Raw genomic sequence first — 16,584 nt, 5'->3', positions numbered from 1 at the left:
GTACTTGCTGTTGCTACTGTGTCAATCTGCACAATGTTTGGCTCACAATTTCCAGCAAACAAAAGCTCTACACAGCCTAATTTTCAAGCAGTCGAGACTGAAGTAGCAGTCTCCTTCTGGGTTTAACTTGAATTAAACTGCCAGGCTGTACTTGTGTGGGAAACTGACAATTTTCAGCAAGAAATTTCCAGGTGAGGCCTTTCACCCTCCAGTGTAACTCTAGGGCCTGCTTGGCAGGGGGACTGGCTTTGGCTGGAGACTGGGCCAAGAGGGCTCTCCTGGCATGGTGCATTCCCATCCCAGGGAGGAAGCTCTGTTGGGAGCATGAGATGGACCAAGAAGCCTCATCCATTAGGAAAGTGGCCCTGGGTCTGTCCAGTTTTAATGGAGGAGGGTGCTTGGTACAATAACCACTTCTGATGGGGAAACTAGTTGGAGACATGGGCATTCACGGTCTTTCCCACGTGTGCCCCACTGCGACCCAAACTGGAGGAGTGAGAAGTTCCAGAAGACAGATCAAGAGTGGTGTACATGTCACCACAGCCCAGGCTGGGCTCCTACCATCACCCATCAGTCCTGCCCTCTGGAGCTCTGGGCAGGGTGGCAGAAGCCCTTTTTGTGGTCTGAGTTTTTAGCCAGGATGCCTAGGGCTTCCTAACACCCACATGGGCCAGCCCAATGTAAAGATCCTGAAAGCAGGAGAACAGCAGTTGATCAAGTGAACCAAGATATGACTAAAACTATCTCTGATGGGAAAGTTTTTGATGACAAAGGGTCTGGCTTATAGAAAGATGGCCCTGAGCATGGCACCTCTGACCAAATCCTTCACTCTGACCTACTGAGCGTATGAGCCCAGCCTTGCTCACAGTTGGGGCTGGAGGAAGAACTCATGGAGGCCACTTGATAACTGCATTTCCTGTGTGCCTGTCACCGCTGATTCCACCCACACTGTCCTCTGCCCCAGCCAGCTGAGCCCTGCCATGCCCTGCCATTGCAGTCAGGGCTCTTTGGGTGTGAGTGACAGAAAATTCACTTGAGTTGGCTTAGGGAAGAAGGGAAGCTCATTGGTCAGTAAGTTAGCCAGGGGCAGAACAGGGAACAGTTGGGCCTCAGGAATACCTGGACTCAAAGTCACCAGCGCTGTTAGGATTTGCAGACTCCTTCCCTTGTGTCTGTCTCCACCTCAGTCTGCAGACCAGTTTTGTGATCTCAGAGCAACTTTCCCCACAAGGTTGGAGTCAGGCTGTTGGCAACATGAGGCTTCCATCTTCCTGGCTTTGCCTCCAAGGAAGGATGGGGCGCTCTTCCATTAGTTCTGATTCAGAAAATTCCAGAAGAAAGTTTCTGCTTGGTCTGGTCTGGGTTGGCTGGGTAGCTGGGACACTAAAACTGCCAAGCCCTCTAGTGTCATGTGGTTGAAGTAGGGTGGGGAGGTATATTAGTTCAGGGTGCCATGCCAAAATACCACAGGCTGGGTGGCTTAAACCACAAACATTTATTTCTCACAGTTCTGGAGGCTGGGAAATCCAAGATCAAAGTGCCAGCAAGGCAGGTTTCATTCTGAGGCCTCTTCTCTTGTCCCATAGGTGGCTGCCATATTGTGTGCTCACATGACCTCTTCTTTGTATTTGTGCAGAGAGAGAGTGAGTGCACTCTCTGGTGTTTTGTCTTATAAGGACATTAATCCTGCTGAATCAGGGCCCCACCCTTATGACCTCATTTAACCTTAATGACTTCCTGAGAGGCCTCATCTCCAAATACAGCCACACAGAGGATTAGGGCTTCAACATATGAATTTGGAGGAGACAGAGACACTCAGTTCATGATAGGAAGAAAAACTATGAAAAAAGGGGTGCAGTGGTCAGAAAAGGGGGCAGACAAAATGTTCTCCTCATTTCCCCCAATACACCCCACACACACACACACACACACACACACACACACACACACGGCCCTGCCTTTGCCCTTTCCCCACAAGGCCACTCTCCACCCCATGATTATTTACCTCCCTCCTATCCTGCTCTCTGAAGCTGCCCCTTCCCCTACATTGTCCTGTGGCTTATGGATTGCTGCATGCAGGCAGGTGCATGTAAATGTAGCGGAGGGCTGGGGGCCTCCTGGACCATGTGTGTCCTCAGCTCCACCATGGGATTGGGTCAGGAAGTGGGTCTCATGCATGTCTATTATCCTCAGGCAGAGCCTAGCCCTGGGACATGAGCTCAGTGGGTGCTGCAGCTTTGTTGGATTCACCTCAGGCCCCCTTTCCCCACATCCACTTATAAGGTTCCCAGGGCCTTGATACCTCTGTCCTTGGGAGAAAAGAATGTGATTATGCAGCTCACATGAACCTGCTGGTGACTTCCCGCAATAGAAGGACATAATTTTCTAGTTCAAAAGAGTCTACCGAGTGACTAGCACAGTGAATGAAGACCTACAACAAGGCACATAATTGGGAAATTCCAGAAAACTAAGGGTAGAGAGAAAATCCTAAAATCTTCCAGAGAGAAAAGACAGGTCACATGTAAAGAGCCAAGACTCCGCATGACACCAGCTTCTTCCCAACAGCACTGGGAACTAGAAAATAATAGAGCAATATTTCCCAATGTGAGGAGAAGTTATGTTTAAATTAGAACATTACACCCAGCCAAACTAGTAATCAGGAGTTGGGGCAGAACAATGACATTCTAAAATGCATGAGGGTCAGAAAGCTTGGCTTCCATTCACTCTTTCTTGGGAAGCCACTGGAAAATGTGAGAGAGTAAACCAAGGAAAAAGAAGATCTGGGGCCAGGGAACAGGAGATGCACACAGAAGAGGCAGCAGGAATTCACATGATGGTGCAGAGACATGCCAGGATGCCAGCCATGCCTCGGGCTGAGAGCTGAGTCCAGTTTGGAGCAGAAATATGGACAGCAAGGGAGAGAGGGAAGCCTCCAGGAAAATGATGGGGCTGATAGAGTATCCAGTGTATCTTAGTTTCTGGATAATTATCACTAGGCATTTGATAGATTAGTTGGAGCATCTGAAAAAATAGGTAATTGAATAAAAAAAGAAACCAAATGAGGGGGAATAATCTGAAGCAATTATTAACTCCAGGGGAAGAAAGGAAAGATGAAACAATTTCAGTGCGGGACTTGGGTTAGAGACAATATTTAGATGGCTACAAGAATGTAAATGCTTTTGATTTCATAAGATTGTGATCCAGTCGAATTAGTGAAATGGAGGCAAGGAAATTAAGGCTTCATGGAGAAGGTAAGCCCTATACTGAGCTATGCCAGGAACTGACAGATATTAAAGAAAACAAATCAAGAGATAGAAACATAAACATTCTTTAGAAATATGATGATAACATACCAGGGGAAGTCACAAAATGAGTTTAAAGTGATGACTTCTGGGAATTAGTATGCAAAGGCAAGAAAGGAAAGGGCAGAGGAAATGCTTTTTGATATAAGCCTTTCATTACCATTTTGTTATTTTATTCTTCTTTTCTTGTTTTGCTGAGGATTTCTTGCTCCAGATACCATTTTGTTGTTACCTCTGTGTATCTAGTACTTTGACCAGAATTAAATATAATGTTGTAAGTTCTGGAGATCTGTTGTAAAGCATGATGACTATAGTTAATAATGTATACTTGAAAATTGCTAAGAGTAGATTTTTTGCTTTTATTATTATTATTTGAGACAGAGTCTTGCTCTGTCACCCAGGCTGGAGTGCAGTGTTGCAATCTCATCTCACTGAAACCTCCACCTCCCAAGCTCAAGTGATTCTCCTGCCTCAGCCTCCCAAGTAGCTGGGACTACAGGTGTGTGCCACCATGCCCGGCTAATTTTTTGTATTTTTAGTAGAGACGCTGTTTCTCCATGTTAGCAGGATGGTCTCCATTTCCTGACCTCGTGTTCTGCCTGCCTTGGCCTCCTAAAGTGATGGGGTTATAGGCATGAGCCACCAAGCCTGGCCTGCTTTTATTATTTTTAATCAACATACAATTGTATATACTTATGGGGTACTGTATAATGTTTTTATTCATGTGTACAATGTGTAATGATCAAGTCACAATTGGCATCTCCACCAGCTCAAACATTTATCATTTCTTTGTTCTGGGGGCATTCAAAGTCCATTCTTCTGGCTATTTAAAAATATATAATAAATTGTCATGAATTATAGTCACCCTATAGTGCTAAAGACACTAGAACTATTCCTCCTATCTAGCTGTACTCTTTGTTTTTGTTTTGTTTTGTTTTTCTTCCCCAGACAGGGTCTCAGTCTGCCCCCTAGGCTGGAATGAAGTGGTGCAATCACAACTCACTGCGGCCTTGACCTCTTGGGCCCAAGTGATCCTCCTACCTCAGCCTCTAGAGTAGCTGGGACTACAGGCTTGCACCAACGTGCCTGATTAATTTCTATTTTTTTTGTAGAGATTGGATGTCCCATGTTGTCCAGCCTGGTCTCAAACTCCCGGGCTCAAGTGATCCTCCCACACTGCTAGGATTACAGGTGTGAGCCACTGCACTCAGCCATGTACTCTTGTATCTGTTAACCTGTTAGCCAACCTTTGGCTACTTACTCCCCCTTACCCTTCCTCACCTCTAGTAAACACTATTCTAAGTAAATACATCTTAAATGTTCTTACCACAAAAAATAAAAGCATGAGAGGTGATTAAAATGTTAATTAACTTGTTTTAATGATTTCACAATGTATGCGTATATCACACTGAACACTGTCAATATACACAATTTTTATTTGTCAATTATACTTTAATAAAGATGAGGGAATAATTGAATATAATGTTAAAAAACAACCGCAAAACCTAAAGAAAATTAATAATCCAGTTCAAATCAGCCTTTTACAGATGAGGTCACTGAAGTGTAGAGAGGTGAGCTGACTTGTCTGATGTTACACAGCAAGTCACTGGCAGAGCTTGACCTGAAACCCAAAGTCAAGCATTTTCTATTACCTCCAGGTCCTTCAGTCCAGCCCTCCCGGGGCTCTGCCTTGGGAATTGGTATTGGTGACAAAGGGAATAGAGAGGAACATGCATAGAGCTCTCCACTTAGATTGACATATTCACACTGTGCCAGGGCACCGGCAAGAAACAGTGCAAGCTCCAAGAGTGCTCGCCCCGACCCTTTTCCCCCTCCCCATCCTCTGTCATAACCAACTTCAGCTAAAAGGTCTGAGAAGATAAGAGAATCTTAGATGACTCTCACTAGGGTGTAAATGACTCCCCCATGATTTTTATGGAGACATAACTCTAAAAACAGTTTGATGGCTAGGATGCCAGGCAGTAGGATGAAGACAGATGGGGAAACTGCCCAGGGTAATGAAGAAGGTGGAGGCACTGAGGCCCTAAGTAATTTTATAAAGAACACCTTAGCAAATGTCCAGCACCGTGGTTTCTTACCTTCACTCAGGACCCACAAGGCCCCACATTCTGATAGGTTTTATCAGACAAATTGCACTCAGTCATGCTTCATTCATTTTCCTTGGAGAGTTCCCAGGTACATAGAATTGAGATAATCTCCCCCCTTGCCATCACCCCCATGAAGACACTCCATGTTTCTGTTTGCAATACAATCTTATTTCTGTTTGCAATACAGTCTTATATGGATCGATATTAGATTTTCATGGTGCCCTTTGTATTTTGCAACTATTGCTCAAGCTGGAGACCTAAAAAGAGCTTTAGCTTTAGAGTCAAAGACCCCTGGGTTCCAGGTTCAGCTGAGATACTGTGAGCACGTCGCTAGCCCACTCTGATCCTGTTTCATAGTTGTATAATCACCTATTTCCCATCAATAACGAGGCTGGAGAGAAAAGTGCCCACTCTGAAAAGTGCCCACTCTGTGCCCAGTACACAGTAGGAGCTTAGTAAGCTTAACTTCTCTTGCTTCCTCACTATCCTAAAGTGTTAGCAGAAAGACAGAGATGGGAATAGCACCTGAAGGTCTTTTAGCCAAGTCCAAGGCTGTCCAGATTCGGAGTGGGGAGAAGCAGTTCCCCCATATAACCTGCAGGTGGCACCAGAGCAGCGCGGGAGCTGAGGGTTCCGCTCCAGCCTTCCTGGAGACTCCGGTAGCGCGGGGTAGGGCGAGGCAGAGGTGGTGCGGATCAGTCCACACCATTTAGAATAGACACATGGGTCTTCTGGCTAATATCCTCTCTTTGGTAGGGTGATCATATGCTTTATCATCCAAACAAATCCAGACACTTCGGAGAGTGAAAGGGGCACTATAATAATTGCACCAGGACAGCAGACGTAACCTTAACTGTACCTGGCAAACCAGAACATATGGTCACCTTACCCTCCGGTCACTTTTTCTTCCTTGTTTCCATTCTTTTAATTGTTTTTCTTTTTAAACACACAGCATTCTCTTTCTCCAAGTACCACTGTCTTTGAAAATGCCCTTGCCTTCGGGATATTGTCACCAGGCAACCTCCGCTTTCGCATCTTGAGTCTGAACAGTCTCTCTGAACCCACTCCAAAGGCTGGTTTTAGCTTCCGGTCAGAAGATTCTGTTCCTGGCTTGCCATTCCCACGACTCAAGCATTAAAAATGTCATACGTGAAACAGTGGCCCTTATCTTAACTTTGGTGCCTCTTTGCTAAATTTATTCCTGTAATTTTTTTTTTTTTTTTTTGAGACAGAGTCTGGCTCTGTCGCTCAGGCTACAGTGCAGTGGCGCAATCTCAGCTCACTGCAACCTCCGCCTGCTGGGTTCCAGTGGTTCTCCTTCCTCAGCCTCCCAAGTAGCTGGCACTATAGGCGCCTATCACCACGCCTGGCTAATTTTTTTTTTTTTTTTTTGAGACCGAGTCTCACTCTTGTCGCCCAGACTGGAGTCCAGTGGCACAATCTTGACTCACTACAACCTCCGCCTCCTGGGTTCGAGCAATTCTCCTGCCTCAGCCTCCCGAGTAGCTGGGACTACAGGCGCCTGCCACTATGCCCGGCTAATTTTTGAATTTTTAGTAGAGACAGGGTTTCACCATGTTGGCCAGGCTGGTCTCAAACTCTTGACCTCGGGTGATTCGCCAGCCTCGGCACCCCAAGTGCTGCGATTACAGGTGTGAGCCACCACGCCCGGCCTAATTTTTGTATTTTTAGCAGAGATGGGATTTCAACACTTTGGCCAGACTGATCAAAAACTCCTGACCTCAGGTTGTCCGCCCACCTCAGCTTCCCAAAGTGCTAGGATTACAGGCGTGAGCCACCATGACTGGCCTAATTTTTGTATTTTTAGCAGAGACGGGGTTTCACCACTTTGGCCAGGCTCATCAGAAACTCCTGACCTCAGGTGATCTGCCCACCTCAGCCTCCCAAAGTTCTGGGATTACATGTGTGAGCCACCGCACCCAGCTCTATTTCTGTAATTTTGTTCTGAGTGTTCATGTCCATTGTCTGAATTTACATATGTTGGATTATTGAATTGCAACTAGACAAGTCCCGTTAAGCACGATTCTTATATTTCCAAGATTACTCCATTCAACCCCAAATGAGCATGCCATTTATCCCCTTGTTTCTGAACCCTCTTCACTTAATAATCTCATAAACATCCATCCGTTGCAAAAAGGACTCTAACTGTTCTCACTTCCATTTTTAGTTGATTCTTTGCTATCCAAGTAATGATTTGTCTGGGGGAGTCATTAGTAGAGAATTGTGCTCTTAAATTTATTAAAAATAAAATAGTTGGATCCTGCTAGTTAATATCTCTCGCTCTGTCATTCTCACATTGCAACGAATGACTATGGGTTTCTGTCTTAACCTAAAATCTAGGTTAGAAATTTGGTTTTATCTGAATAAGGTATTAATAGATAATGTGAGAAACAAATTTAATTTACTGAAACTTTTCTCAGCTAAGAATGACTCTAGTGGTCATAAATATGTATGTAAGCAAGTGGAAAATTGGGCTGTAAATATGTAAACTCTTAAAATATTATGTTTGGAGATAAGATTTTCCTTTTTTTCTTTATAGTAAAGTATATTTGCTATGGTTGGAATGGTTGTGTCTCTTCCAAAATTCATGTCAGAACTGAAACCCAATGTGATAGTATTAAGAGTTGGAGTCTTTAGGAGATGACTAAGTTGTGAGGGAGGAGCCCCCTCATGAGTGAGATTAGTGACCTTATGAAAGGGGTTGAGGGAGATACCTAGCTCTGTTTTCTTCTTTTGTTTTTCTGTCTTTTCCATCATGTTAGGATACAGTGTTCAAGGTGCCGTCTTGGAAGCAGAGAGCAGCCCTCGCTAGACTACAAACCTGCTGGCACCTTGATCTTGGACTTCCCAGCCACCAGAACTGTGAGAAATACATTTTTATTCTTTACCCATTACCCAGTCTCAGATATTTTGTTACAGCAAGCACAAATGGACTAAGACAGTATCTCACATACAGTGAGGTGCATGTACCTTAAGCTACAACTCCATACTTTTTTTTTGTTTTTGAGATGGAGTCTCTCTCTGTTGCCCAGACTGGAGTGCAGTGGCACAGTCTTGGCTCAGTGAAAACTCCACCTCCTGGATTCAAGCAATTCTCCTGCCTCAGCCTCCTGAGTGGCTGGGATTACAGGCGCCTATCACCACACCTAGCTAATTTTTGTGTTGTGGTAGAGATGGGGTTTCACCATGTTGGCCGAGCTATTCTTGAACTCCTGACCTCAAGTGACCCACCCGCCTTGGCCTCCCAAAGTGCTGGGATTACAGGTGTGAGTCACTGCACCCAGCCAACTCCATAGTATTTACATATGTGCACACTCATGTGACCACCACTCAGCTCAAGATACAGAATGTTCCCATCAGCACAGAGGGCTCCCGCTTGCCCCTTCTCAGTTGCTGTCCCCTCAAAGTTAACCAGGATCCTGACCTCTGTCACCATGGATTAGTTTTGCCTGTTCTTGAACTTCATATAAATGGAATCATTCAGTATGTGTGCGTTTGTGGCTGGCTTCTTTCATTCAACATAATCCTGTGAGATTTAGCCATGTTTTGGGTACTGGTAGTTGTTTATTTTTCTGGTTGTGTAGTTTTCCATATTTCATTTATTACCCTTCTATTTTTGGCTCTAACTCAGTGTCTTGTGGGGTCTATTGGGCCTTTTTAGCTAGATTGATATTAAACATCTTCTTATCAATGGAGCTTAGGACATTTTTAGAAGACAAAAGCCTAATAAATCCAAGCCCCCCAATCTTAAGCCAAGCTTCCTTCTCATGCCTGCTTCAGTTGCTCTTCTTCATGTGGTATTTTTTCGCTCACAAAACTGATGGAAATTAAGAAACCCAAAAGTTCTTCATCATGTTATCAGCTTAGGGACTCTTGTTATCTGAATAACAGGGTAGATATTTATAATCTGAAATGTTAAAATAACTATAGCAAACACTTATATAGCAGTAACTTCTGTTCAAAGTGCTTCACATGTATTATTTTCCTCAAGACAACTCTGAAATAGACACCATTATTGTCATTCCCACATTTTAGATGGGGAAATGGAGGCACAGCAAGACCATGTAACTTTCCCAAGGTAGTAGAGCCAGGACTTGAACCTGTGTTTTCTGGCTTTAGAGCCTGCACACTTCACCACCACACCATATTAGGTAACATGATACTTCGTATGGTTAAATCTTTTCTTCACTTGGGAGCATTTTCTGAATAATTTGAATCTTATAAATTTCTTTCAAAGAATACAAGTAAATTGAACTGGAAAATCTAATACAGAATGTGTGGAATTCATAAATAAATTATAGGACTCTCTGGTTTTAAATAATAATTATTTGCTTATCTTGTGACTTTTGTCAGCAGAGTTGTAATGTGCTCGCCTCATTTTCCTCCTCTTCAACAGGAGGAGATGGGCTCAGAGACAGGCACAATTTATCATCAAATCTCATCACACTTTCCCTCACCATCTGGAAGCTGGAGATAGGTTTGTGAAGTCTTAATTGAGAAAGAGTTGAATGCTGCTTGTAGCATAGTGGGTTTTGAAAAGATGGTTTTACTATCCAATTCTGTTGCACAGGACCCCGTGAGTTTTGGCAATTAACATATGTGCCCAAGAGTTTTCACACAAAGATTATCAGGGTTCTAGAGAAGATTATCTTCCAGTTTTAATCTGCTGTTAAAATGCTATATTTCTTTATAGATGAACTAATTAATTATTGGTCACTTGTTTTTATTAGACATTTCTCTGCCTCTTTATGCTGTGCTTTGTCTCTTTATGCCCAGCCCCAGGTTTTGTCTCCTAACTGCAAGAGAAAGATCATTGAAATATTCTGTCTCTCAAACTCCTGGGTTCAACTGATCCTCCCCTGTCTGCCTCCTGAGTAGCTGGCATTACAGGTGTGCACCACTGTACACACACACACAAACATGCATATAGACACAGAGACATCCACATGTATACACACACAGAGACATACACATATCCACACACATTCATTAGAAATACATTTACACACACAAACCCACACATGCACACACACACATACACACCTTGTTTCCATCTTCTTCTCAGGACTCGGGGCTCTCAGAGTGGAAAGAGTCTTGTACTATGAGTCCAGGATCAACTGTGCAATGTTGCCCAAGCGTCTTCCCTCTTGAGATCTTGTTTATAATAATAAACATCCTTACCCACCAATTAGGGTTATTTTGAAGACAAAACAGAAAAAGTAACAGGATTATGGCATGTTGTATAGTAAAAAAGGAAAAAAAAATTAACCTTGACCAAAAAGAGGTCCGGCCTTTGTCCTAGACTCCTGGGAGGTAACCATCAACACGTAATACCTGATAGGAATATCTTTGCCTGGGGATCTGGCTCGTGATGGATGGTCTAACAGTGAGATTTAGGGTGGGGACTAGCCAGGCCAGGAAAAGTGACTATGTGATTTAGAGTATGGGCTTTAGGTCACTTCTGGAAAGACTGGAAACTGAAAACTGAGAGGATCCACATGGACAATCCAGCATGCCTCTGTGATGAAGTTTCAGTAAAAACCCTGAACACTGAGGCTTGAGGGATCCTCATTGGCTGGGAATACTCTGTGTGTATTGGCACATAGAGAAGCCGGGAGGGTAATACACTCTGACTGCATGGGGAAGGGATAATGGACAGTCCGTGCCTGATGCCTTCCTGGACCCAGACCTAGGCCTTTCTTCCCCTGGCTGATTTTAATCTGTATCCTTTCCATGTAATCAAGCCATAACTATGAGTATAACAGATTTCTGTGGGTTGTAGCCAGTTCTTAGAGGTAAGCAAGCAGAGTTGATCTACTGCCTGCTTGAAAAAACTATTTAAAAATCCCTAAACCAAAGAAGGCCAGAGCTGTCATGAATCTGACTCAACAGATTTTGAAGCCAAAGCTGAGGGCATTTGAAGCCAAAGCCGGGCTAGACAGAGATGAGGTTCCTGGGAGGGAACAGGTGCAGCTCTGCTCAGGCTGCAGTGTCCTTGGGCTGCAGCTGGACAAGGGCTCCCTCTGGGTCACAGCTTCTATGGACAGAGTTTGGGACAGGTAGACTGTCTGATTTGCAGAACTCTGGTGATGAGCTCAGCTGGGAAACTGTGTGGTAATGGGAAGGGAATGGTTTTGCTTTTTTAAATTATCTATCCCCTGCATGTTTAGATCCACATTGGAATTCAGTGTGGAAATTGCCTTTGAACAGCCTAAGTCTGAACTCTGGGCTATGTGTCCAGTTTCCTGGCCTCCAGCTTTGTTCACTCCTTACCCCCACCCATCACTGATGCCAGTTCCATCCTCCTAAATATCCTTTCATCATGTTACCCTCCCCACCACCTCTTGGCACCTTCTACACAACAGGAAATGCCTCCCACCTCAGCCTGACATTCAAGGTCCTTTCTGATGTGGCCCACCTCTCACCAGCCCACCTCTCACCACCCCACCACGTCTCCCTGTGGGCCCTGCCAACTTGGATCAATTTTTTTCTATCCATGAGCTGAACTTTCCCACTTCCATACTGTTGCTTACACTGTGACCTTCCTGTGCATGTTCTTTCCCTCCCTCTCCCCAAGTCCAAATGCTATAGGCTGAATTGTTCTTCCCCAAAATTCATTCTTGGAGCCCTAACCCCCTATGTGATTGTATTTGGAAACAGGGCTCTTAAGAGGTAAATTTCAGGAGGGGCAGAGCAAGGTGGCTGTATAACAGTCTCCACCAATCATTCCCCCTGTGAGGTGGCTGGCTTCAGCTGAGACCCAGCACATTCCCAGCTACAGTGGCTATGGTGAGAGGTTTCTTTTGCTTGAGAAAAGCAGAGGGAAAAGTACAGCTGTTTTGCAGCTTAGGTGCCTGCCTGGCCACAATGGGGTAGAGAGCACCAAATGGGCTCTTGTGGTCACTGACTTTAGGCCTTGGCTCTTAGACGACATTTCTGGGCCTGTCTTGGGCCAGAGGGAAGCCCACTGCCCTGAAGGGTGAGTCCCAGGCCTGGAAGCATTCACCACAAGTGACTTAAGAGCCCTTGGGCCCTAAATAAACATCAACAGTAGCCTGGCAGCACTCCCTGTGGGCCTGTGGTGGTGGCCACAGGGTGAGGCTCCTCTGCCTGTGGAAAGGGAAAGGCAGAGTGGGAAGGACTTTGTCTCATGGTTTCAGTGTCAGCTCAGCTGCCTTAGAATAAAGCACCAGGTAAATTTCTAAGGGTTTTGACTCCAGTCTCTGGCTTCCAGACAACATCTCTGGACCCACCAGGGCCTGAGGAAACTCATTGTCTTGAAGGGAAAGACACAAGCCTGGCTGGCTTTGCCACCTGCTGGCTGTAGAGCCCCAGGGCCTCGAGTGAACATAGGCAATAGCCAGGTAGTGTTGACAGTGGGCCTTGAGTGAGACCCAGTGCTTTGCTGGCTTTAGGTCTGACCCAGAGCAGTCCCAGTGGTGGTGGCCATGGGGATGTTGTGTTAGCCCACCTCCAGCTCCAAGTGGCTTGGCAGAGAGAGAAAACGAGGGAGGTAGGAAGAGAGAGAGAGAGAGAGAGACAGACAGACAGACAGACAGACAGACTGCTTTTTGGAGAGAAATTACAGGTAAAGAATAAGAGTCTCTACTGCTTGGTAGCTCAAAAAATTCCTCCAGATCTTATCCAAGACCAGCAAGGCAGTTCCTCTATGAGTCTGCAAGAACCACAGCATAACTGGGCTTGGAGTGTCACCTAAGAAAGATACAGTTTAGATCACAATACCCACATCCTTTCAAATACTTGGATAGACTTCCAAGGGTGGGTACAAACAAGCCCAGGCTGAGAAGATGGCGGCAGCTTAAAATCCGCCATAGAATATTTGCACCTTGGAAAATGGCAAACACTACAGAACAGACTTCTGTTCCCTCCCCAAAAGAGAGCGCCCTGTGTAACAACAGTACAGCACTGCCGCATCCCTGAGCAGAGCGCTGTGTGTTGCAGCAAAGTAGGGGTGGGTGTCTTCTCCCTTGGGCTACAGAATACACATTTTTTTCCTCAGCACATGGATCCTTCTCAAGGATAGACTATATCTTAGGTCATGTGACACATCTTAAAACATTAGAAAAAAATGAAATAATATCAAACATCTTCTCTGATAACAGTGGAATAAAACTAGAAGTTAGTAACAAGAGAAATGTTGGAAACTATACAAACACATGGAGATGAAATAATATGCTCTGGAATGACCAGTGGGTCAGCGAAGAAATTAAGAAGGAAGTTGAAACATTTCTTAAATGATAATGGAAACACAACATGCCAGAACCTATGGCATACGACAGAAGCAGTACTAAGGGGAACTTTATGGCTATAAACACCTACTTTTAAAAAGTAGAAAAGCATCAAATAAACCACCTAACAATGCATCTTAAAGAAATAGAAAAGCAAGAGCAAAGCAAACCCAAAATTAGTAGAAGAAGAGAAATAATAAAGATCAGAGAAGAAATAAATGGAATTGAAATGAAGAAAACAATCAAAAGCATCAATGAAATGAAGAGTTGGTTTTTGGAAAAGATAAACAATATTGACAAACTTTTAGCCTAACTAAGACTAAGAAAAAAAGAAGACCCAAGTGAATAAAATCAAAGAGGAAAAAGGAAACATTACAACTGATACCGCAAAAATTCGCAGGATCACTAGTGGCTATTATAAGCAACTGTATGCAAAGAAATAGGAAAACCTACTAAAAATGGATACATTTCTAGACACATCCAGCCTTCCAAGATTGAACCATGATGAAATCCAAAACCTGAACAGACCAATAAGAAATAATGAGATCGAGGAGTAATAAAAAGTCTCCCAGCAAAGAAAAGTCTGGGACCTGATGCTTCACTGCTGAATTCTACCAAACATTTAAAGAACTCATATCAACCTTACCCAAACTATTCCAAAACTAGAGACCTTACCCAACTATTCCAAACTCATTCTACAAGGCCAGCATTACCCTGATACCAAAACCAAAGATACATCCAAAACAGAGAACTACAGGCCAATATCACTGATGAATATTGATGCAAAAATCTTTCACAAAATATTAGCAAATTGAATTCATCAACACATTAAAGTTGGGGTGCAGTGTCCCAGGTTCACTCAACCCTTCTCCTTTTCCTGTGAGTGTCTACTTTGGCTGTGCTCCCAGGTGGCAGCAGTGGTGGCAATGTTGGTGTGTGTGCCTCCAGGACAAGGGGAAAGTGAGTATGCCCTTCTCACCTCCTGCCAGGGGTCTGCAGCCTGGCACCAGCTCTGGCCAGGTCTTCAAGCAAGGTACCTGGAGATGTTCTTTCCTAATTTTTGGATTGGGAAATGGAGGCAAATTCTGGGTACTAGAGTCAGAACTAAGATAAAGCTGAATAGCGGGGGTCCTGGGGTCCTGAGAGGCAGAGACTTGAAACCCTCTAGAGTGTGTGGGGAGCTGGGTGTGTGTTCTGGCCAGTTGCTTCTCCCTGGGCCTCAATGTTCCAGGTACCCTTGGAGGGCCTGAGATGCTGGGGATGCCTGGAGCCTGACTGCATGGTCTGGCCACCCTGATGCCCTTGTGTTCTCTATAATAGGCCAGTAAGGCCGAGGAGAAGGTCTCTGAGAGCTTCATGCACTCCATGGACCCACAGTTGGAGCAGCAAATGGAGACCACCCAGAGCCTGGTGGACTCCTATGTGGCCATTGTCAACAAAACCATGTGGGACCTCATGGTTGGTCTCATGCCCAAGACCACACATGCACCTCAGGATCAACAATGTGCATGCACCGCCTCATGCGGGCAGGGGGCTCCTGTGGCACTGGGGATGCAGATGGCCATGTTGGCTTGGAAGAGATGCCAGCCAGCCCTATGGGACTAGGTCCAGGGAGAGGGGCACGGTCAAGACCAGAGCTGTCCCATAGAACTAGAACGTGGGACTGAGCACAGTGGCCCATGCCTGTAATCCCAGTACTTTGGGAGGCCAAGGCAGAAGGATCACTTGAGCTCAGGAGTTTGAGACCAGCCTGGGCAACATAGTGAGACCTGGTCTCTACAAAAAAATTTAAAAGATAGCTGGGCCTGGTGGTGGCATGTGCCTGTAGTCCTAGCTACTCAACAGGCTAACATTGGAGGATCACTTTGAGCCCAGGAGGTTGAGGCTGCAGTGAGCAGTGATCTCACCTACTGTATTCCAACCTGGCAGCAGAGTGAGATCCTATCTCCAAAAATTAAAAACTGAGTAGACAGGTGTCCTGGTGTCATGATAGGTCCTGGCTCCCCTCTCCGGTCTGTGACCTTGGACAGGTTACTTTTCTTCTGGGCCTCAGTGTCCCCATCTGAGTGAAAAAAGGCAGTGGGGAAGTAGGTCTTCGAGTCTAAGTGGTGTAAAAGCTACATCTGAAAAGACACACTTGGGGCTCCAAGCCCAGTGCACAGTCCCAGCAGGGCGTGGCGGGGTGGCCGGGGTGGCACAGGCATCAGGTCCCAACCTCCTTCCCTCTTTGCCCACTCTAAGATCAAGGAGTTCATCTTCTCGGATCTGCTGACCAACCTGCACTCACGTGGAGAAAAGGACATGCTGATGGAGGAGTCGGCAGAGCAGGCACAGCGGTGCAACGAGATGCTGCGCATGCACCACGTGCTGAGGGAGGTGCCCATCATCATCAGTGACATCAACACAACCACCGACAACATGCCCACGGGGGCCCATGGATGACTCCTGGCTGCAGGTGCAGAGCATCCCAGTCGGATGCAGGTACCAGGGCCCGCCCCCACAGCCCCAAAGCACCCCAGCCTCCATGGCTGAGCCTGTGGGCTCTTGGAACAGGCTCCATTCCCAAGCTGGCAGGTGTGGGTGTTCTTTGGAGTCATTAGAGAGGGCACAGAGCTCATGGTTTATGGTGCAGGGGCTGGGAACTTGGAGGGGGCTGTATGTGGGGCTGGATACTGAGGCGGTCAGAGGCCTAGGAACATCATCCTGGGCATGCTATACCTGTCATGCAGTCTGAGTCATGCTGCCAGGGCAGGGCATCCAGCTCCCAGCCTGGGAGTGCCGAGAGCCGAATCCACTGCAGAGCAGGGGTGATAGTCAGGGTCCTATCTCCTCTATCTGTTGGCAATCCACTGGTGATCTGGGATAAAATCTTGAGAGTCCCATACACGTGGTCATCACACAACA

The 16,584-nt window shown here is 45.6% G+C and overlaps 1 pseudogene; it reads left to right on the top strand.

The window, feature by feature from the left end:
* The first annotated feature begins 14,976 nt into the window (after positions 1-14,976).
* Positions 14,977-16,122, top strand: LOC112627520 (annotated as a pseudogene).
* The last annotated feature ends 462 nt before the right edge of the window (positions 16,123-16,584 follow it).

The sequence above is a fragment of the Theropithecus gelada genome, chromosome 7a (genome assembly GCF_003255815.1).
Source record: "Theropithecus gelada isolate Dixy chromosome 7a, Tgel_1.0, whole genome shotgun sequence".
Taxonomy (NCBI): Eukaryota; Metazoa; Chordata; class Mammalia; order Primates; family Cercopithecidae; genus Theropithecus; species Theropithecus gelada.
This window is presented reverse-complemented; position numbering and strand designations above follow the sequence as displayed.